The sequence below is a fragment of the Symphalangus syndactylus genome, chromosome 3 (genome assembly GCF_028878055.3).
Source record: "Symphalangus syndactylus isolate Jambi chromosome 3, NHGRI_mSymSyn1-v2.1_pri, whole genome shotgun sequence".
Classification (NCBI taxonomy): Eukaryota; Metazoa; Chordata; class Mammalia; order Primates; family Hylobatidae; genus Symphalangus; species Symphalangus syndactylus.
In genome coordinates, this window is record NC_072425.2 from 23,380,233 (window position 1) to 23,404,530 (window position 24,298).

At 47.8% G+C, this 24,298-nt stretch overlaps 1 long non-coding RNA gene across 1 annotated transcript in view; it reads right to left on the reverse strand.

The window, feature by feature from the left end:
• The window catches only part of LOC129478945 (uncharacterized), a 53,876-nt gene extending 36,820 nt beyond the window's left edge, over positions 1-17,056 (reverse strand). Inside the window, exon 1 of the long non-coding RNA XR_010119989.1 lies at positions 16,054-17,056. This is a non-coding gene — a long non-coding RNA (uncharacterized lncRNA). The remainder of the gene's footprint in view (positions 1-16,053) is intronic.
• Between the last annotated feature and the right edge of the window lie 7,242 nt (positions 17,057-24,298).

Sequence of the window (24,298 nt, forward strand, 5' to 3'; positions counted from 1 at the left end):
CATGATAACTTGGTAGCCCATGGTCAAGCATCCAGCTACTACAAAGTCCAGCCACAGGCCAAGAGCTGTCTCTCAAAAGGAGAGTAGTTATGTGCAAATGTTGGCAAGGCCTTGTTCCAAAATCCTAAGGGCCTGTGCTGCGATTCACCTATAGAGGTTGGCCAAAGGCTCCAAACAGCATCCTTCTTGCCACTGACACAAGAACCATTGGATCTGTTGAATCATACGGCCGAAGTGGTAGAACTGCTTGCACAGAGAAGTGTCACTTTCTCCTTATCTCTTTTCCCCTCCATGGACCTTCTTCTCCACTGTCCTCACATACCCACCTGTTGCAGAGTCTTCTCCTATTCTGGGTTCCATTCAAAACCAGCAGCTTTTTAAGTCACTCAATAGATGGGCCAGAGTAACATACCCAAGTGAGAAATATGTTGCCTCTAAAATCTGGTACCAGATTGACTATGTAGATATACTATAATATATAATACTTATGTATTAGTCTGTTCTTGCAATGCTATAAAGAAATACCTGAGTCTGGATAACTTATAAGAAAGGAAGTTCAACTGGCTCATGGTTCCACAGGCTGTACAGGAAGCATGGTAGCATCTGCTTCCAGGGAGGCCTTAGGAAACTTTTATTCATGGCAAAAGGCAAAGCAGCTTTCACTCATGGTGGAGGGCAAAGCGGGAATGGGCCTCTTAACATGGCAGGAGCAGGACCAAGAGATGGTGGGGGGAGATGCCACATACTTTCACTATTTATTTATTTATTATTTATTTATTTATTTATTCATTTATTCATTTATTTATTGAGACAAGGTCTCACTGTGTTGTCCAGGCTGGAGTGCAGTGGCACAATCTTGGCTCACTGCAACCTCCACCTCCTGGGCTCAAGTGATCCTCCTGCCTCAGCCTCTTGAGTAGCTGAGACCACAGGTGCACACCACCACGCCCAGCTAATTTTTTGTATTTTTGGTAGAGATGGAGTTTTACCCTGTTGCTCAGGCTAGTCTCAAACTACTGAGCTCAAGCAATTCACCTGTCTTGGCCTCCCAAAATTCTGGGACTACAGGCATGAGCCACCACACCTAGCCCACACACTTTTAAATAACCAGATATCAGGCTGGGTGCGGAGGCTCACACCTGTAATACCAGTACTTTGGGAGGCCGACGTGGGCAGATCACAAGGTCAGGAGTTCGAGACCAGCTTGACCAACATAGAGAAACCCCATTCTCTACTAAAAATACAAAAATTGGCCAGGCATGGTGGCAGGCACCTGTAATCCCAGCTACTCAAGAGGCTGAGGCAGGAGAATCGCTTGAACCTGGGAGGCGGAGGTTGCAGTGAGGTGAGATCACACTATTGCACTCCAGCCTGGGTGACAGAGTGAGAATCTGTCTCACAAAAAAAACAAAAACAGGCCAGGCAGGTGGCTCACGCCTGTAATCCCAGCACTTTGGGAGGCCGAGGTGGGTGGATGACGAGGTCAGAGTTCAAGACCAGCCTGGCTAACATGGTGAAACCACGTCTCTACTAAAAATACAAAAATTAGCTGGCCGTGGTGGCATGCACCTGTAATCCCAGCTACTTGAGAGGCTGAGGCAGGAGAATTGCTTGAACCCAGGAGGTAGATGTTGCAGTAAGCCAAGATCACGCCACTGCACTCCAGCCTGGGTAACAGAGCGAGACTCCGTCTCAAAACAGAAACAAAAACAAAATAAAAAAAAAACTAGATATCGTGAGAATTCACTATCACCATGACAGCACCAAGGGGGATGGTGTTAAACCATGAGTAACCACCCCCATGATTCCATCACCTCCCACCAGGCCCCACCTCCAACACTGGGGATTACACTTGACTATGAGATTTGGATGGTAATATGATTTGGCTCTGTGTCCCCACCCAAATCTCATCTTGAATTGTACTCCCATAATTCCCACATGTTGTAGGAGGGACCCTGTGGGAGATAATTTGAATCATGGGGGCAGGTTCCACCATACTGTTCTCACGGTAGTGAATAAGTCTCACAAGATCTGATGGGTTTATCAGGAGTTTCTCCTTTTGCATCTTCCTCATTCTCTCTTGCCATCACCATGTAAGAAGTGCCAAAAGGCAAAAGCTCTCTGCCGTGATTGTGAGACCTTCCCCAGCCACTTGGAACTGTAAGTCCAATTAAACCTCCTTATTTTGTAAATTACCCACTGTCAGGTATATCTTTATCAGCAGCATGAAAATGGACTAATACAGTAAATTGGTACCAGTAGAGTGGGGCATTGCTGAAGATACCCCAAAATGTGGAAGCGACTTTGGAACTGGGTAACAGGCAGAGGTTGGAACAGTTTGGAGGGCTAAGAAGAAGACAGGAAAATGTGGGAAAGTTTGAAACTTCCTAGAGACATGTTGAATAGCTTTGGCCAAAATGCTGATAGTGATACGGGCAATAAAATCCAGGCTGAAGTGGTCTCAGATAGAGATGAAGAACTTGTTGGGAACTGGAACAAAGGTGATTCTTTTTATGTTTTAGAAAAGAGACTGGTGGCATTTTGCCCCTGCCCTAGAGATTTGTGGAAATTTGAACATGAGAGAGATGATTTAGGGTATCTGGTGGGAGAAATTTCTAAGCAGCAAAGCATTCAATAGGTGACTTGGGTGCTGGTAAAGGCATTCAGTTTTATAAGGGAAGCACAGCATAAAAGTTTGGAAAATTTGCAGCCTGACTATGTGATAGAAAAGAAAAACCCATTTTCAGGGGAGAAATTCAAGCCAGCTACAGAAATTTGCATAAGTATCAAGGAGCCTAATGTTAATCTCCAAGAGCATGGGAAAAATGTCTCCAGGCCATGTCAGAGACCTTCATGGCAGCCTCTCCCATCACAGGCGGGAGGCCCCGGAGGGAAAAAGTGGTTTTGTAGGCGGGCCCAGGGTCCCTGGGCTGTGTGCAGCCTAGGGACTTGGTGCCCTGTGTCCCAGCTTCTCCAGCTATGGCTGAAAGGGGGCCAATGTACAGCTTAGACTACAGCTTCAGAGGGTGGAAGCCCCAAGCCTCGGCAGCTTCCAAGTGGTTTTGAGCCTGCAGATGCACAGAAGTCAAGAATTGAGGTTTGGGAACCTCCATCTAGACTTCAGAAGATGTATGGAAATGCCTGGATGCCCAGGCAAAAGTTTTCTGCAGGGGCGGGGCCCTCATGGAGAACCTCTGCTGGTGCAGTGCAGAAGGGAAATTTGGGGTCGGAGCCCCCACACAGAGTCCCTACTGGGGCGCTGCCTAGTGGAGCTGTGAGAAGAGGGACACTGTCCTCCAGACCACAGAATGGTAGATCCACTGACAGCTTGCACCATGTGCCTGGAAAAGCCACAGACACTCAATGCCAACCCATGAAAGGAGCCAGGAGGGAGGCTGTTCACTGCAAAGCTACAGGGGTGGAGCTGCCCAAGACCGTAGGAACCAACCTCTTGCATCAGTGTGACCTGGATGTGAGATCTGGAGTCAAAGGAAATCATTTTGGAGCTTTAAAATTGGACTGCCCCACTGGATTTCGGACTTGCATAAGCCCTGCAACCACTTTGTTTTGGCCAGTTTCTCCCATTTGAAACAGCTGTATTTACCCAATACCTGCACCCCCATTGCATCTAGGAAGTAACTAGCTTGCTTTTGATTTTACAGGCTCATAGGTGCAAGGGACTTGCCTTGTCTCAGATGAGACTTTGGACTGTGGACTTTTGGGTTAATGCTGAAATGAGTTAAGACTTTGGGGGACTGTTGGGAAGGCATGATTCATTTTGAAATGTGAGGACATGAGATTTGGAGGGGCCAGGGACAGAATGAGATGGTTTGGCTCTGTGTCCCCACCCAAATCTCATCTTGAATTGTACTCCCATAATTCCAATGTTTTGTGGAAGGGACCTGGTGGGAGATAATTTGAATCATGTGGGTGGCTTCCCCCATACTGTTCTCATGGTAGTGAATAAGTCTCATGAGATCTGATGGTTTTATCAGGGGTTTCTGCTTTTGCATCTTCCTCATTCTCTCTTGTCGCTGTCATGTAAAGAAGTGCCTTTCTCCTCCCACCATGATTGTGAGACCTTCCCCAGCCACGTGAAACTGTAAGTCCAATTAGACCTCCTTCTTTTGTAAATTGCCCAGTCTGTGGTATGTCTCATCAGCAGTGTGAAAACGGACTAATACTAGTAGGGACACAGATCCAAACCATATCAATATACATATGCATATACAAAAAAAAAGAGAGAGAGAGAAATGTGTGTATGTGCATTAGTCAGAGTTCTCCACAGAAAAAGAACCAGTAGGATGTGTATATAGAGGGAAATATATTTATTTTAAGGAATTGGCTCATGCGATTATGGAGGCTGGCAAGTCTAAAATCTGAGAGTAGACTGGCAGACTAAGACCCAGGGCCCGATGCTGCAGTTCACATCCAAAGGCATCTGTTGCAGAATTCCCTCCTGCTCGTGGGCCATTTTTCTCTGTTCAGGCCTTCAACTGATAGGGGAGGCCCACTCGCATGATGGAGGCCAATCTGCTTTACTCAAGTCCACTAATTTAAAGTTTTTTTTTTTGAGATGGAGTCTCACTCTGTCGCCCATGCTGTAGTGCAGTGGCATGATCTTGGCTAACTGCAATCTCCACCTCTTGGGTTCAAGCGACTCTCCTGCCTCAGCCTCCTGGGTAGCTGGGACTACAGGCAGGCGCCACCACGCCTAGCTAATTTTTGTATTTTTTAGAAGAGATGGGTTTTCACCATGTTGACCAGGCTGGTCTCAAACTCCTGACTTTAGGTGATCTGCCAAGTGGCATGAGCCACCACACCTGGCTTAATTTAAATGTTAATCTCATCCAAAAACACCCTCATAGAAACATCCAGAATAATGTATGACCACACATCTCTGGCCCAGCCAAGTTAACACAGGAAGGTAACCATCACAATAGGCACATGAGTACACAGAAACACAGTCCCTAGCTCTGTCTGTGGAGAGGGACTAGAATCCACGACACCCCAACAACAATGAGGACATTCTGCACCCAGATTTTACTTTCAAATACTATTCCCTAATAAAAGAAATAAGGACTCCATAGAATTTCTCCTCCATTTTCTCAAAGAAACGGCTGATTCCAGGATTGGAACAGGGAAAATATAGATGAAATTAAAAGATGTTGTAGCATCCAAAAGTAAAGAATAACTTGGCCACAAGCGGTGGCTCATGCCTGTAATCCCAGCAATTTGGGAGGCCAAGGCATGCGGATCATCTGAGGTCAAGAGTTTGAGATCAGCCTGGCCAACATGGTGAAACCTCATCTCTACTAAAAATGCAAAATAAATAAATAAATAAATAAGCTGGGTGTGGTGGTGCATACCTGTAGTCCCAGCTACTCAGGGAGGGTGAGGCAGGAGAATCGTTTGAACCCAGGAGGCAGAGGTTGCAGTGAGCCAGGATCATGCCACTGCACTGCAACCTGGGTGACAAAGGGATACTCCATCTCAAAAAAAAGAAAAAAGAAATTTGAGGTCAGGGAAATTCAGTAACCTGCCCAAGACTGTATAATTCTAAATCATAGTGGCAAAACTTGAACTCATGCCTGCCTGACATCTGAACCACATGGCTATGTACTTTACAGAACATCTGTCTTGCCCCCGTGGTCCATCCCTGCAAGCCTGGTTCTTTTTTTTTTTGAGATGAAATCTCACCCTGTCACCCAGGCTGGAGTGCAGTGGCACAGTCTCAGCTCACTACAAGCTCTGCCTCCCGGGTTCATGCCATTCTCCTGCCACAGCCTCCCAAGTAGCTGGGACTACAGGCGCCCACCACCATGCCCAGCTAATTTTTTGTATTTTTAGTAGAGACAGAGTTTCACCGTGTTAGCCAGGTTGGTCTCGATCTCCTGACCTCGTGATCTGCCCACCTTGGCCTCCCAAAGTGCTGGGATTACAAGCATGAGCCTTTGCCCCCGGCCACAAGCCTGGTTCTTAATGAGTTGTTGACCAGATCTCGTATGCTCAGCATTTCCCATGCTGGGTGGATATAAATAGCCACTCTATGCTCTAACAAGTCAAAGTCTTGGTTCCTCAGGACTTCTCAGCGCTTTAGCATGCACTGTGACTCTCTTCAGAGAGTGTGCAGGATGCAGATTGTCTGAACTTACATAAGCATGAAACCGTCTTTTTCTTGCAACATTTGCTAACGTCCCAGGTATTATTTCCTCCAGCCATACCTTGGCTAATATCACCCTTGGGTATTTAGGGACAATGTGATCCAAGGGGGTCTTTCCTTGGGGGTAAGGGGTAATTACATTTTCTTCAGAGGCTTGCAGCCTGGAAGAAAGGGGTGCACAGGCCGAAGGGGTGAGTCTAGCAGTGGTGTTTTCAGGCCCTGGAAGAGCTGGCAGGAGAGTAGATAAGGGCATCAGGGTCCGTCTGGCTCACTGCATCTCAAACTCAGCCGGCAGCTGCTTCCTCTGCATCCTGAGGCTAGCTCTAACAGCAGATAGTGCTCCCTCCCCCCTTTACATGGTGGGGGAGTTTGGCCTCTGCTGCATTTCCTCTGTCTCAAGAGGCTAAATGTGGTTTCACTGTTGTCTGCCATTGGAAAATTTTGCCTTCCATGCTTTATGGGGCCTGGCGCAGGTGCGGTGGCTCATGCCTGTAATCCCAGCATTTTCAGAGGCCGAGGCAGGCAGACCACTTGAAGCCAGGAGTTCGAGACCAGCCTGGCCAACCTGGTGAAACCCTGTCTCTATTAAAAATACAAAAAGTAGCCAGGCATGGTGGCGGATGCCTGTACTCTACTTGGGAGGCTGAGGCAGGAGAATCGCTTGAATTTGGGAGGTGGAGGTTGCAGTGAGCCGAGATCATGCCATTGCACTCCAGCCTGGGCAACAGAGTGAGACTCTGTCTCACACACACACAAAAAAAGGCTTTATGGGAAATATGCGAAAGGCCCCAGAGACAAGGAGACAAGCAGGCTCTGTCTCAACACCTCTTTTTAGGTAATCTCAGCTGCCAAGGCTACTACCTTGCACCACTCCAGGAGGCACTGTTGACTTAGAGTACATGGAGCACAGTGAATGGTGCCCATTGGGATCCCTGCTAGTCCTGCAACATCCTCTGGAATTGTGCAGTGTGGTGGCCTTCACGGTGTTCTTTTTCATTTCCTGTGCCAAAAATCAAGGTGTCATTCTGCTAAAAATAGGAAAAAATAATAAATTTCAAGTAATGTTTTGCCTCAAAGTGTTTTCCAAAATGTCTTAATGAGTCTTTACTTAAAAAAAAAACGGGGGGGAGGAATGGGCGCCATGGCTCATGCCTGTAATCCTTTGGTAGGCCGAGGCAGGCGGATTGCCTGAGGTCGGTAGTTGGAGACCAGCCTGGCCATCATGGTGAAACGCTGTCTCTACTAAAAATACAAAAGTTAGCTGGGCGTGGTGGCACGCACCTGTAATCCTGGCTACTTGAGAGGCTGAGGCAGGAGAATTGTTTGAACCTGACAGGCAGAGGTTGAGTGAGCCAAGATCACACCACTGCACACCAGCCTGGGTGACAAGAGCAAAACTCTGCCTCAAAAAAAAAAAAAATCCGGGCACGGTGGCTCATGCCTGTATTCCCACCACTCGGGAAGCCAAGGTGGGCAGATCACCTGGGGTCGGGAGTTCAAGACCAGCTTGACCAACACGGAGAAATCCCGTCTCTACTAAAAAATACAAATATTAGCCAGGAATGGTGGTACACGCCTCTATTCCCAGCCACTCAGGAGGCTGAGCAGGAGAATCGCTTGAACCCAGGAGGTGGAGGTTGTAGTGAGCTGAGATTGTACCATGGCACTCCAGCCTAGGCAATAGAGTGAGACTCTGTTTCAAAAAAAAAAAAAAAAAAAGAATCACTTGACCCTGAACTTCAATTTCTAATTCCTAAAGTAAGAATAATCACACATATTTCAGCAAGTCATTGGGAAACTGAATGAGGAAATGCATGGGATGCTCTTTGGAAGCTATGAAGCACGATATAGTTATAGTAACCATGGTAACAACAACGCATTAGTGAGATGTAAAGTTGCACACAAAGCACCAGTAACAAATTCTCAATCTCTGAGGAATTCTGTGTACTTGGCGGCAGTTCCTATGGATTGACAACCATTCATCCCACAAATATATTTCACAGCCGACTCTATGCCAAGCTCCAAGCTTAGGTTGGGGATATCAATTAAGAACTGTGGAAAGCATAAGATTTTACCCTACATGGTAGCTAACTTGAGTGCTAACAGAACACACAAGATTCCTGGGTCAGAGACAAAAGATTTTATTCCTCACAGCATGAGAAGCAGCATAAGTATCGACATATTTGCATTAGTTCCTCTTACCCCCAAGTCCCACAGGAGTAGGGTTGCCAGATTTAGAAAACAAAAATATAGAGCACCCAGTTGGATTTGAATTTTAGATTAACAATGAATACATTTTTAGTATGTCCCAAATATTGCATGGGACGTGCATATACTAAAAAAGTATTCCTAAAAAAAGTATTCTTTATTTATCTGAAATTCAAATTGAAGGGGATGTCTTGTAGTTTAACTGGCAACTCGACATGGGTGACACAGATGAGTTCAGCTGTATGAGTTCACCCACAGTGAGTTGCATTACAAGAGACTGACACTGATTTGAAGAACCTAAGTATTTTATAATCTTTTATAAGGGCAGTAAGCATGCTTGACCTTTAATTCAGAGAGCCACAGGCTGTGCCTTCCAAGGCTGTTTGCGTGAAAAGGTAGTCCAGAACAAAAGGCAGTCAGTGGCTCTGCTTGTAAGACTTGAAAAACCATTGGAGAATTGGCTCCCAGTGCACCCCAGTGAACAGGTGCAGGGAAAGGGAGATGGCTGTGGCTTCAGTATCTTGAGATAAATGCTTGTCAGTGGGGCTAGTTTCCATCATATCCCTCCCCTAATTCCCACCCCCACTCCAGTTTCAGTCTGATTTCTTTGCAGGGAGAGACAAAGTTGTATGGTCACAGAGGAGTAAGTCTGTCAAAAATAAGAGAGAGACAAGAATACATACCCTCCCATTTCCATTCATTCGGCAAATGTCTGGTGCCTACCATGGTCCAAGCACTGTGCTAGGCACTGGGGCTGCAACAGCAGAGGATACCCAGCCAGTCCTTGCACACGTGGCACTTCAGTCTGATGGATTTGTGAAGGGATCTGGAAGAAAAATGACAGCTCCACGGCCGGGCACAGTGGCTCACTCCTGTAATCCCAGCACTTTGGGAGGCCAAGGCAGGAGGATTACAAGGTCAGGAGTTCGAGACCAGCCTGGTCAACATAGTGAAACCTGTCTCTACTAAAAATACAAAAATTAGCCGGGTGTGGTAGCATGCACCTGTAGTCCCAGCTACTTGGGAGGCTAAGGCAGGAGAATCGCTTGAACCCGGGAGGCGGAGGTTGCAGTGAGCCGAGACCACGCCATTGCACTCCAGCCTGGGTGACAGAGTAAGACTCTGTCCCCCCCAGCCAAAAAAAAAAAAGAAAAGAAAAATGACAGCTCCTTTTTGTAAAGAAACAGTTCCAACTGGGAAGCCCCTGCTCACTTATCTGCCATGGAGGCTTCAGCTGCAGCCTGAATCTTCCTGTGACTCTTCAGTATGCCTCCTGTGTCTCCACTTCCCCAACTTTGTTCCAACTGTAGCTGCTGCCTAGCAAGGTCTCCCCTCTGCCCCACTTTCCTCCTGCTGATATCCTGCTTTTCCTTGGAAAATTTTAGCTGAAATCTTGCCCCCGTCCAAGAACCCTTCTTAGAATGACACTTCCTGTCTTTGTATTCCCACTATAGATTTCAACCTTACATTGAACACGGATAACAACCTGCTTTGGATCAGAAGCCCCGGGAGAGCTGGGTGTGGTGGCTTATGTCTGTAATCCCAGCACTTAGGCAGGAGGATCATTTGAGACCAGGAGACCCTGTCTCTAAAATAATAATAACAATTATTATTATTATTTTTTCAAGAAGAAGTAGAGGGAGAGACCCAGAGCCTGAAAGCTGGGGTCACACCCCCTGGGTTTCAGGTCAGGCTCTGCCACTATAAAGCTGAACAAACCCTGGGAAAATCACTCTACCTCTCTGGGTTCCAGCTCTGCCATCTGTCTAGTAGGACCATAGTGAGGACTGAATGAGGTCATGCAGGAAAAAAAAGGCCCGCACAGAGCAACATGCTCACTCAAGTCATAATGAGGACAATGAGGCCAAATTGCTTGTATATTCCATTTATTTTAATCCCCCGCAACAACCCTATCTGGCAAATATTATAATCCTCATTTTATAGATGGGAAAACTGAGGCTCAGAGACAAGAAGTCTCTAGCTTCTCTGTACAGAACTTTTTTTTTTCTAGATGAAGTCTCACTCTGTCGCCCAGGGTGGAGTGCCATGGTGCAATCTTGGCTCACTGCAACCTCTGCCTCCCAGGTTCAAGTGATTCTTATGCATCGGCCTCCTGAGTAGCTGGGATTACAGGTGTGCACCACAATGCCATGCTAATTTTTGTATTTTTAGTACAGACTAAAAATTTAGAATTTTACTAAATTTAACTAAATTTAGTACAGACTAAAAATTTTATATTTCACCATGTTGGCCAGGCTGGTCTCAAACTCCTGACCTCAGGTGATCCACCTGCCTCAGCTTCCCAAAGTGCTGGAATTACAGGCATTAGCCAATCGGGGCCCAGCCGTCTCTGTACAGAACTCCAAATGGCTCCCCTAACATCATGGCTTGCTGTTCCTCATCTCCAATGTGGGAAGAAACGGGTTTTTTGCAAGATAAACATAATTCTTGGACATTTGAACCTCTTGTTGTCTTGGCAATGCTAAAGTCATTTCGAGCCTTTGCAGACGTGTGCAGCTCATTTCCTTCTGCTCTTACTCGGCCTCTCCCTCCCTCCTCCTCCATCAGCCTTGCTCTAGGGCCAGATGTGTTTCCGGGGCTGAGCCCTGCCCTGAGGCCTCCTGCTTGCCTAGGTCTGGTTTGTTCCTGGAGAGTCGAGTCTCTGAATTTCCCTAGAGGCCTGAGATACTGAGAGCCAGCAGAAGTGGACAGGGCAAAGGGTGCCTGGTTCCAGTTGGGGAATGTAACCTGCCCCTGATCCCCCAGGTGTTCACCAGGGACCCATAGCCCTCTCTTGTAAGTTCTGCTGACAAATGCAAACTCTTCCACTTACTCAGCAGCAAATCATACTCCATCACCATTCTTCAAGTTAAATTAAAACCAGCTGCACCAGGAAATGCTGTGTCGTCAGGGACACTGGGGATGGATACAGGCATCACAGAGAGAAGCTGCTGTTTATGTTTTCCCTGCCGCCAATGCCATGCTGCTAGCTGCTGTGTGGCACTGCTTGGGTGACAGTCTTCTGTATCTATCCACTGTGGCTGCCTCATATCAACCAGTTTCTGGTTCAGGCCACTGTGACCCTTCTAAGCACCAGGGCTCAGCCCCCAGTGCCCTGAGGGTTTGCAGTGCCCACTCACTGCCCCTTCCCCCCAGGGGGAACTCTCCTTTTCATCCCCTAGAAACATTAAGCATGCATTCTGCCCCTTTCTCTGACTGGAGGTCTCAGAGCTTATCCAGAAGGTTGGGAACTTAGAAATGCAAAGGGCTTGTATACTCTCTTTGGTAGGGAGGGTGCTTAAGCTCCCCCTGTGGGTGGGAATGTCTTCTATTCCTTCCTGAGCCAAATAATCTCCCTTTTCTGCAATACTCACCAGCTCAGATCAGCTCAGCCAAGGGGTCTTCCTTCTCCAACAGCAGGAAAACAAAACCCAAGCTCTCTGTGGGCCAGCACAGCACCCACAGCCCCTTAATCCAGTCCCCGTGGATCCGCCTGAGAGGCAGGGTCTATGAATCCATTTTAGAGATAGACAAGCTCTTTCATAGTGAGCAACACCATCATCAGAATGGCTGTTGCTGGCCCAGCACAGCGGCTCACGCCTGTAATCCCAGCATTTTGGGAGGCCGAGGTGGGTGGATCACTTGAGGTCAGGAGTTCAAGACCAGCCTGGCCAACATGGTGAAACCCTGTCTCTACTAAAAATACAAAAAGATTAGCCGGGCGTGGTGGCGCATGCCTGTAATCCCAGCTACTCGGGGGGAGGCTGAGGCAGGAGAATCCCTTGAACCCGGGAGGCAGAGGTTGCAATGAGCCGAGATCACGCCACTGCACTCCAACCTCGGCGACCAAGTGAGACTGTCTCAAAAAAAAAAAAAAAAAAAATGACCGTTGCTTGCTGAGGGCTTATAAAACACTCCACAAAGTTAACCTATGTCAGATAGCATTGTCCACTCTGTAGATCTGCTGAAGGGCCCAACACCTTTCATCCCCACCCCCACCCTGAATTCATAGTCCCTGGAAGCCCAAGGCCCTCCCCAAGTGTATCATTTTGCATAGGCTGAATTTCTTTAACAATTAGACTCAGACTATAACAGAGGTTTAATTTTCCCTCATGATAAGGTCTAGGGGGTTCCAGGTTAGTAGAGTGGGGGATCTGCCACTATCAACAGGAGGTTTCAGGGCCATCCCAGGAGCAGCAAAGAACTGGTTGGGCGGTCCTCCTGGCCAAGCCTGAAAGTGGCACTCATCACCTCCAGGCACTTCCCAGGGCTCCAACTCTGTCACGTGGCTACACCTTGCTGTAAGGGAGGCTGGGGAGTATTGCCAAGCTGTGAGCCCAGGAAGAGGAACAGAATGGATTTCCATGGACAGCCAGTAGCATCTGGCAAACCAAGCTTTCTCCAATCCTTGGCTCTTTCTTCCATCTGTGTGGTCTGTTTTATGTTGCCTCGATTCAAACAGGAAACATCGCTCTCTTAGAGTTACACACACACACACACACAAACACACACACACACAACTTCTATAAAGCACTTAGGGGACTGGCAGATGTTACTGATGATTTGGGAGCAGCAAGGGGACAGAGGTGCTGTTACAAGCAACCTCTGGGGAGAGTGGCACTGCATCATCCTTCTAGAACTCTCCTGCAGGCTGGGAGTCCGCCTTGTCCTGCCTTTCCCTGCCTGGGCTCTCTCCGTTTTGCTGGCTCTTCTGTCTGCCCCTCCTTTGTCTTTCTCCTGCACAGGGCCCTTCCCTGTGTCACATCCAGCCTGCTGGGTCTCACCAAAAGTCTTATCAGGGTATTTTCCCCAAATGAAGACAGTTCTTAGCTGTTACAGTGAGAGATCCCAGCCATTAGGAGAGCTTTATTTGTCCCTTTCTTTGTTCACATTCTCAGTAATCCCAGGAGTAGGCATCACTTTACCTATGACAAAGCTGACCCACTCTTAGGTGATCTGCATGGCTCCAGGGCTTTATATTTCTTTTTGTTGTTTTATTTTTTTTTATGTTATTTTATTTTATTTAGAGAGAGTCTCCCTTTGTCGCCCAGGCTGGAGTGCAGGGTGATGTTGATGGTGGTGGTGGAGATGGTGATGATAGTGGTGATAGTGATGATGTGATGGTAATGGTGGTTGTGGTGATAACGATGAGATTATGATGATAATGATGATGGTAATGATGGTGGTGATGGTGGTGATGTGATGATGGTGATGGTGTGATGGAGATGGTGATCATAGTGATGATGTGATGCTGGTGATGGTAGTGGTGATAATGATGAGATTATGATGATAATGATGAGGAAGATGAGGCTCTGATGGTCTGAAATAAGAGGGCCCTGACTGGCACCCAGCCTCTTAGGTTCCCAGCTGCTCTTGGGGTAATCACACTTTGGGTCCTACCTTACCCCCTGGCCTCATCCCAAGCAATATTCCTCTTGCCTGTCTTCTTTTTCTTTTCTTTTTTTTTTTTTTTTTTTGAGACGGAGTCTTGCTTTGTCACCCAGGCTGTAGTGCAATGGTGCAATCTCAGCAAGATGCAACTTCCGCCTCCTGGGTTCAAGCAATTTTCCTGCCTCAGCCTCCCGAGTAGCTGAGACTACAGGCATGCACCACCACACCTGGCTAGTTTTTGTGTTTTTAGTAGAGACGGGGCTTCACTATGTTGGCCAGGCTGGTCTCAAACTCCTGATCTCAAGAGATCTGCCTGCCTCATCCTCCCAATGTGCTGGGATAACAGGCATGATCCTCTGTGCCTGGCCCTCCTGCCTGTCTTCTGAGTCCTCTCATGAACTTCTGTTCAGTGCCACACGTGTGCCATTCCCCTTTCCTGCCCGCCACAGGCCTTTGCACATGCTGTTCCCTCTTTCCTTCACACGCTTCCCTTGCTCAGCTCGTCATTACTCCCTATTCATCCCCCGTACGCCAGCTCAGCCATCAGGTCCTCTAGAAGGCCTTCCCTGTCCCTGCTAAGCCAGTTGAGATCTCCGCAACCGTGATCCCTCGCAGCACCTTGAGCCTTACTCTCTGAACTCTTCCTGGTTGGTTTTTTGTTATTACTTTTTTTTCTTTTGAGGCGGAGTCTCCCTCTGTCCCCAAGGCTGGAGTGCAATGGCATGATCTTGGCTCACTGCAACCTCCGCCTCCCGGGTTCTAGTGATTCTCCTGCCTCAGCCTCCTGAGTAGCTAGGATTACAGGCGCCTGCCACCACGTCCAGCTAATTTTTGTATTTTTAGTAGAGACGGGTTTCACCATGTTGGTCAGGCTGGTTTCCAACTCCTGACCTCAGGTGATCCGCCTGCCTTGGCCTCCCAAAGTGCTGGGATTACAGGCATGAGCCACCGTGCCCGGCCCCTGGTTGGTTTTTATTTCTGTGGTCATGTTGGTTATCTCTCCCACCAACCTGTCCACCACCCTGGCCTCAAAGCTCAGCATGGCACCTGGCATACAATAACTGCATTTCTCATTTGCTCTGAGACTACTGCGCTGGCAGTGAGCTGCACTTTTTTTTCTCTAAACAGTAAATGGGTTAAAGAATATTTGCCAAATGATTGAAAGGAGACCAGTAGCCACACTGTAATAAGAGCAGAAGTTGCTTCTTTGGAGAGAGTGAGCCTCCCTCATTGAGAAGCATTAAAATACAAACTGGAGGGAACATTTGTCTAGAGCAGAGAGAAACACATCAGATGAGTGTCCCAGTTGACTTTTCAGGTTCCCTTTGATCCCAAGAAGCTGGAGGGCTGGAGAAAACTCCAGAAATAACCCGGTGGTTACTGTCTGAGAGGTGCAAGTTGATGGTTGGGTTCTTAACCCGCTCTAAGCACATTATTCTCTATGATTTCATTTTGTCCTCCACTAATGTCCATTTTTTTGTAAAACGGAGTGATAATACCTAACTCATACCTCAACTCAGGGTTGCTGTGTGTATAAAGTAAGACGAGGCCAGTTAAAGTGCCTTCCCATTGCTTTAGGCTAGGTTGCCTAGAAGCAGAGCTTGAGAGGGGGGCTTCTTGTGAAAGTGATTTCTTAGGGGTATGTTCTCTGGACAAGGGGGCTGAGGGATGCAGGCTAGGGCAGGGAACCAGAGCTAAGGCAGAGTCTGGTCTTGGCTGGTATTAGCTTAACCTGATACCATAAGGAGCTCTAGAGTGTGATCACATCCCTGAGTTGCTTCCTATCCCGGAGTTGGTTCCATTTTGAGACAAGAAGGGGGTAATTTTCTATAGCCCCCAGCATTCGGAAGTCATTCATTGCTGAGTGCCCTCCAGGGAACGTGACCTTCCAGGCAAAGTGACTTCCATTTAGCTGAGGACATTCCCTAAGGAAGGGGGCAGGTGCAACCTTAGAAACAAATACTTGTGGCCACGCGGAGTCTCACACGTGTAATCCCAGCACTTTGGGAGGCCAAGGCAGGCAGATCACCTGAGGTCAGGAATTCGAGACCAGCCTGACCAACATGGTGAAACCCTGTCTCTATTAAAAATACAAAAATACAAAAAATAGCTGGGTGTGGTGTTGGGCACCTCTAATCCCAGCTACTCGGGAGGCTGAGGAAGGAGAATCATTTGAACCGGGGAGGCGGAGGTTGCAGTGAGCCGAAATTGTACCATCGCACTCCAGCCTCGGGGACAGAGTAAGAGTCCATCTCAAAAAAAAAAAAAGAAACAAACAAACAAACACTCACCAAGGCTGGAGACGGGTGCACCTGCTGGGGCGCAGAAATCTGGGTGGGGCCCTGCCAACATCCTCCACACATATTCATGGTCTCAGTTCAGGTCCATTGGCATTGGGAGAGGTCAATCTTGATACCAGGACTCCTATTCAGTGACTTGTCCAAAGCCTCTTGGTCCGCCCAGGGGTGGAGGCAGGACTTGAATCCAGGTTGCCTACCTTCAAATCTCTTGCACTGTCAGCTCCTCCAGCAGGTGTTGAGGCTCCCCTGACTGGGGAAAGGGCCTTGCCCTGCTGCACAGCTGGGGACTTAGGAATAGGCAGTGGGAGGGGCAGCATAGGGGCTTCCTCCTTGGAGCCAAAGCCGTGGTATTTTCCTCCAGACCCTCAGCATCTGGGCATGTGGAAAAGCTTCACTGGAGCCTTTGCAAACATGCACGCTCTGGTTCCCACAAAGGAAGCAGAAATAACCTAGTGGGTGGGTAAGAATAGCTAAGAGGCTACCAGGGGTCCTTCAGGCCCCCACTGAAGTAAAAGGGGAACTGACCTATCATACAAACCACAGGCATTTCCTGACTTGGGGCAGGGAAGACAAACCCAGGTCCACGTGGCTCTGTGTACGTGCAGGTCCCCAGCCACACACATCCTCACAGCACACATGCATGAAGCACACATGTACACATACACACGCTCACAGCCACACGCCCAGAAACGTGCTCATTTACTGCCCTTGCAGACAAGCTCCCAAGTACACGTGAGCACCCACTTCCTTACACTCACTGAAACATGCACTCACTCTTCAACTGCACCGGCACAGACATACAAAACATGCAACATGCATTTGTCCACCCCCACGCCCAAGGCACAATCAAGCTGGCATATACCTGTGAACATATGGCAATGCATATGAAGCCACATATGTGTATAAATATGCAAAGTCCCTCAAGCCCCCATACACCTGTACACCTGTACACATTCATTCTTCTTTTTTTTTTTTTTTTTTTTTGGTGGAGTTTCACTCTTGTTGCCCAGGCTGGAGTGCAATGGCACGATCTTCTCAGCTCACTGCAACCTCCACTTCCTGGGTTCAAGCAATTCTCCTGCCTCAGGCTCCCCAGTAGCTGCGATTACAGGTGCCTGCCACGACACTTGGCTAATTTTTTTTTGGGAGGGATGGAGTCTAGCTCTGTTGCCCAGCCTGGAGTGCAGTGGCACTATCTCGGCTCACTGCAACCTCTGCCTCCCAGGTTGAAGTGATTCTCCTGCCTCAGCCTCCCAAGTAGCTGAAACTACAGGCATGTGCCACCACGCCCGGCTAATTTTTTGTATTTTTAGTAGTGACAGGGTTTCACCATTTTAGCCAGGCTGATCTCGATCTCCTGACCTCGTGATCTGCCTGCCTCGGCCTCCCAAAGTGCTGGGATTACAGGCGTGAGCCACCGTGCCTGGCCTACACCCGGCTAATTTTTTGTATTTTTAGTAGACACAGGGTTTCACTATGTTGGTGAGGCTGGTCTCAAACTCCTGACCTCAGGTGATCCGCCCACTTCAGCCTGCCAAAGTACAGGGATTACAGGCATAAGCCACCACGCCCAGCCCACATTCATTCAATTGCCAAATACTGATTGAGTACCTAATATGTGCCTGGCATGGTCTAGGTGTGCAGACATATAGACACACAGAGACACAGAGACACATTCAGATATATCCACACACTCAAGCATACACACTCACAAACTCACAGACACATATGCACACAAACACACACACACAGAGGTGGATAACAAACAGGTGGGCACAATTGCCCTCCTGGGACACACTCAGTTTGACTTCTCAGTACAGTAGTTGCCCTTATCTGTAGTTTTGCTTTCTGAGGTTTCAATTATCTGTGGTCAACTGCAGTCCAAAAATATTAAATGGATAATTACAGGCCGGGCGCGGTGGCTCACACTTGTAATCCCAGCACTTTGGGAGGCCGAGGCGGGCGGATCATGAGGTCAGGAGATCGAGACCACGGTGAAACCCCGTCTCTACTAAAAATACAAAAAATTAGCCGGGCGTGGTGGCAGGCGTCTGTAGTCCCAGCTACTCGGAGAGGCTGAGGCAGGAGAATGGCGTGAACCCGGGAGGCGGAGCTTGCAGTGAGCCGAGATTGCGCCACTGCACTCCAGCCTGGGCGACAGAGCAAGACTCCGTCTCAAAAAAAAAAAAAAAAAAGGATAATTACAGAAATAAACAATTAATGGCCGGGCACAGTGGCTCATGCCTGTAATCCCGGCACTTTTGAAGGCCAAGGTGGGCGGATCATCTGAGGCCAGGAGTTTGAGACCAGCCTGGCCAACATGGCGAAACCCCGTCTCTACTAAAAATACAAAAATTAGCCAGACATGGTGGTGCACACCCGTAATCTCAGCTATTTGAGAGGCTGAGGGATGAGAATCGCTTGAACCCAGGATGCAGAGGTTGCAGTAAGCCGAGGTCATGTCACTGCATTCCACCCTGGGTGACAGAGTGAGACACTGTCTCAAAAAAACAACGACAAACAATTCATGAGTTTTAAGCTGTGCACCATCCTGAGTAGCATTGTGAAACCCCACGCCGTCCCCCTCTGTCCCTCGGGAGATGTCTTGACCCACCCCTGTGTCCGTGCAGTCTGTGCCACCTGCCTCAGAGTCAGCTTGTAGCCACCTCAGCTATCATATCAACTGTGGTGATGTGTGGTGCATGCATTCAAGTAACCCTTATTTTACTTAATAATGGCCCCCAAACACAAAAGTAGTGATGCCAGGATGGTGTTATAATTGTTCTATTTTATTATTAATTACTGTTGTTAATCTCTTACTGTGTCTCATTTATAAATTAAACTTGATCTAGGGATGTATAGAAAAACATACTATACATAAGGTTCAGTGCTATCTGAGGTTTCAGGCATCCACTGGGAGCCTTGGAATACATCCCCACAAATAAGGGGGGAGTACTGTAAATGAAAATGACCAAGGGGCATTTTCTCTAGAGAGGTCTTGCCTTGGTGGCCTCTTCCTACTACCCCCTCCCACATTCTTTCTTCCTTCCTAACTTTCTCTTCTCCTTTCCTTCTCTCCCTTCCCCTCTGCTCCTCCCTTCTCCTGTCTGTCTCCTACCTGTCTCAGAGAATGGTGGCTACAGTGCTGTGTTACATGTATAGGTAATTTCCACCTGAAAATCCCCCGGCCTGGATTTCTTCCTGCCTTGCATTGCTCCAACATTTTTCTTTTGTTTAGATTTAGTTGACTGCCTTCAACTGAGGGCAGGAACAGGCACTAATGACCTACTTCGTGGGTGGGGAGGAGGTAAGAGTGAAATCTGGTCCAGAACTCAAAGTTTGAAGAATTTGATTGGAAAACTAGAGAGACAAGAAGGTATCATCTGCACCCGAGAAAGAGTTCAGCCTCTGGCCACAGGGTATACCACTTGCCCCAAGTATGAGGCCTGATCCCCTCATCTTGGGAAGGACACATTGAGGCCAGGGGAAAAGGTAGAAACTTGCTTGAGCAAGGATGTGTTCCCAGGTGTCTATAATAGCTGTCCTGTTCTGCACAACTTTTCCCACACCAGCCACATTACCAACAATATAATGGGTCTGGATGATGAGGATGGTGATGGTGATGAGACGGTGGTGGTAGTGATGATAATGGTGATGATAGTGGTGATAAATGTGATGGTGGTTGTGGTGGTGATAATGATGAGATTATGATGATGATGATGGTAATAATGATGGTGGCGATGTGATGATGGTGATGGTGGTGGTGATGGAGATGGTGATGATAGTGATGATGTGATGGTAGTGATGGTAGTGGTGGTGGTGATAATGATGAGATTATGCTGATAATGATGACACTAATGATGGTGGTGATGTTGATGGTGGTGGTGGAGATGGTGATGATAGTGATAATGTGATGGTAATGGTGGTTGTGGTGATAATGATGAGATTATGATGATAATGATGATGGTAATGATGGTGGTGATGGTGATGATGGTGATGGTGTGGTGGAGATGGTGATGATAATGATAATGTGATGGTGGTGATGGTAGTGGTGGTAGTGGTGATAATGACAAGATTATGATGATGATGATGGTAATAATGATGGTGGTGATGTGATGATGTGATGATGCTGATGGTGGTGGTGATGGAGATGGTGATGACAGTGATGATATGATGCTGGTGATGGTAGTGATGGTGGTGGTCATAATGATGAGATTATGACAATAATGATGATGGTAATAATGATGGTGATGATGGTGAAGATGTGATGATGGTGATGGGATGGTGGTGATGATGATGGTATGGTGGTGGCAGTCATGGTGATGAGATGGCAATGGTGGTGATGGGGGAACAATGTTGATGGTGGTAGTGGTGATGGTGATGATGGCGATAGTAATAATGGTAATGGTGGTGGTGATGGTGATGATGTGATGGTGGCGGTGATGTTGATGGTAATGATGGTGGTGGTAGTGATGTCGACGAGATGATGATGATGATGATGGGGAACAATGGTGATGGTGGTAGTGGCGATGGTGACGATGGTGATTATGATGGTAGTAATGATGCTGGTGGTGGTGATAAGGACATGGAGGTTCTGAAGGGAAGAGCATCTCGTTCAAAGCCCAATCCCAGTTACTCAAGAAGCTGAGGCAGGAGAATCGCTTGAACCCGGGAGGCAGAGGTTGCAGTGAGCCGAGACCACGCCACCGCACTCCAGCTTGGGTGACAGAGCAGGACTCTGTCTAAAAAAAAAAATGTTCTTTTTTCTTTTCTTTTTTTTTTTTTGAGACAAGAGTCTCACCCTGTTGCCCAGGCTGGAGTGCAGTGGCACAATCTTGGCTCACTGCAACCTCCACCTCCCAAGTTCAAATAATTCTCCTGCCTCAGTCTCCCAAGTAGCTGAGACTACAGGTGCGTGCCACCACACCCAGCTAATTTTTTGTATTTTTAGTAGAGACGGGGTTTCACCATGTTGGTCAGGTTAGTCTGGAACTCCTGACCTCAGGTAATCTGCCTGCCTCGGCCTCCCAAAGTGCTAGGATTACAAGTGTGAGCCACCATGCCTGGTCGTTTTTTGTTTGTTTGTTTGTTTGTTTTATATTTTAAGTTTTGGGATACAAGTGCAGAACATGCAGGTTTGTTACATAGGTATACACATGCCATGGTGGTTTGCTGCACCCATCAACTCGTCATGTACATTAGGTATTTCTCCTAATGCTATCCCTCCCCTAGTCTCCCACCCCACAACACTGGTGTGTGATATTCCCCTCCCTGTGTCCGTGTGTTCTCATTGTTCAACTCCCACTTAATGAGTGAGAAAATGAAGTGTTTGGTTTTCTTTTCCTGTGTTAGTTTGCTGAGAATTATGGTTTCCAGCTTCATCCATGTCCCTGCAAAGGACATGAACTCATCCTTTTTTATGTCTGCATAGATAGTATTCCATGGTGTGTTTTTGTTGTTGTTGTTGTTTTTAGTAAATAGAGGTGGGGTCTCACTATGTTGCCCAGGTTGATCTCAAACTCCTGGACTCAAGTGATCCTCCCACCTCAGCCTCCTAAAGTGCTGGGGTTACAGGCATGAGCCCTTGTACCTGACCCTCTATAAATATACTTTAAAAATAGGTTTATATTGTACCTTATTCTGTGTCTTTCTTTTTCTCATTCAACAGTATGTATCGTGAACAACTTCCCACATCAGCCATATAAATCAGACTCATTCTTTTTGCTGATTGCGTAATATTCTACTAAACAGATATAGCAGATTGAGTCAGCTGGTCCCCAACACTTTGAGGGAGGGTAGTAAGTGTGTAAAACTGTATGTAAGTGGATACGGCAAAATCCTATAGAAAGGATTCAAGTACCAGATTGGGAAGAAAATAGATGATAGGTCATGGACACATTAAACCCTGAGATGTATGATGAGAGTATGACCCAGAATTACTCAGGAAGTTAAACAATCACAAATGCTAGGACCCCACTCCAGGGGCTCTGGTTTGGTGGAATTGGGGTGGGGTCCAGGTAATACACATCATGGATGATATCCCCTGGAGAAGAACTTGATGACAAAGGTCACTACACTGGCCCTTACATTGTTTGGGAATGTCTGGCCCCAGGCCTGGAGGCCACCACGCTACAATAGAAGGTTCTCCAGCATCTGCTTTTGAGCAGCTGGCATCACTCCACCTTGCTGGCTGCCACTCTGCCCAGCCTCCCCACCACCCAACCAGGGGTGTCTCCCAGCTGTCAAGGAGCACGCTGGAAATGTGCTCTGTCTCCCAGGCACCAGGCCACTGTGTAGGAACACCAGGTCCCACTGCCTGGGACCAGACAGCACCCATGAAGAGCTGAATGGAGGGCCTCTATCAAAACTGTCACAGAACGTAAGGGGACTGGGCAGGGTGACCATGGACCCGAGGCCAGCTGCTGCCAGCTTATTTGTGGCAGCTTGAAGCCATCCCCTGTGCTGTGGTTTTGGAGTCCTGCAGGCCTGGGCAAAGCCCACTCTGGCACTTAGGGCTACACAACTTTGGAAATCACTTTTCTTTCTTTTCCTTTTTTTTTTTTTTTTTTTTTGAGACAGAGTCTTACTCTGTTGCTGAGGCTGGAGTGCAGTGGCGCAATCTCGGCTCACTGCAAGCTCCGCCTCCCAGGTTCACGCCATTCTCCTGCCTCAGCCTCCCAAGTAGCTGGGACTACAGGTGCCCGCCACCATGCCCGGCTAATTTTTTGCATTTTTAGTAGAGATGGGGTTTCACCATGTTAGCCAGGATGGTCTTGATCTCCTGACCTCGTGATCCGCCCGCCTCGGCCTCCCAAAGTGCGTGAGCCACCGCGCCTGGCCTGGAAATCACTTTTCTTTGCACAGTTTCCTCCTCTGTAAAATGGGAATCATTACACCCACCTCACAGGGTGCGTCCTGTGGACTATAATGTATGTAGGGAGGGTAGGAATTTGCTCTCAGGTGCAAGAAGCATGATGCTGCTCCATTTAAACACAAAACAAAACCTGGCTCGAATCAAGGTCCATCACGCAGTAGGTGCTCACAAGAGCAGCAACGAAAAGGAAGGAAGATCCTAACATGCGGATCTTACATATTGGGTAGGAGTTTCTGAGTCAGGAGGTCTCGGTTCAAATCTTGGGATTTGCCAGTGCACTGACCCTGAGCAAGCTTACCCTGAGACCCTGAGATCATTGTGTTTCTGGAATGAACACAATGCTAACAGCATTCTGCCATTGCTATGAGGATTGTTGTCTTGTGCACAGCCAAGTTAGGAACTCAGCTTGAGCTGATTGCAAGAGTTCATCAATAGGCGAATGGGGCCAGGCGCGGTGGCTCATGCCTGTAATCTCAATGCTTTGGGAGGCTGAGGCAGGTTGATCACCTGAGGTCAAGAGTTCGAGACCAGCCTGACCAACATGGTGAAACCCCGTCTCTACTAAAAAACACAAAAATTGGCTATGCGCATGCCTATAATCCCAGCACTTTGGGAGGCCGAGGTGAGTGGATCACCTGAGGTTGGGAGTTCGAGACCAGCCTGACCAACATGGTGAAACCCTGTCCCTACTAAAAATACAAAAAATTAGCCAGGCTTGCTGGTGGGCACCTGTTATCCCTGGTGCTCAGGAGGCTGAGGCAGGAGAATTGCTTGAACCCAGGAGGCAGAGGTTGCAGCCAGCCAAGATTGCGCCATTGCAGTCCAGCCTGGACGACAAGAGCAAAACTCCGTCTCAAAAACAAAAATTAGCTGGGCGTGGTGGTGGGCACCTGTAGTCCCAACTACTTGTGAGGCTGAGGCAGGAGAATCCCTTGAACGGGAAGGCCAAGGTTTCAGTGAACTGAGATTGTGCCACTGCACTCCAGTCTGGGCGACAAGAGCAAGACCCCATCTCAAAGGAAAAAAAAAAGGAGAGTACATTTTAAATGTTCTCACCACAAAGAAAAAGTGTTATGTATTTGAGTGATGGATACATCAACTAGCTTGATTTAATTATTCCATTGTATTTACAAATCATAACTATCCACATGCATCACCCTGTTTTCCAAAGGCTAATGGGTAACTCTCAGCTGTTATTGGACAAAGTTGGGGCAGTGTTTGCTGTGGCTAAGACTGGAAGCCGTGATGTGTGCCACAGCCTCCTAGGGACACCAGGAGAGTCCTGCCACCTCCCAGGGTGTTGCAATGAAACAGGGCACCAGCCTCCACTACTCCCAGAGCCCCAAACTCTGGAGAGTCTTG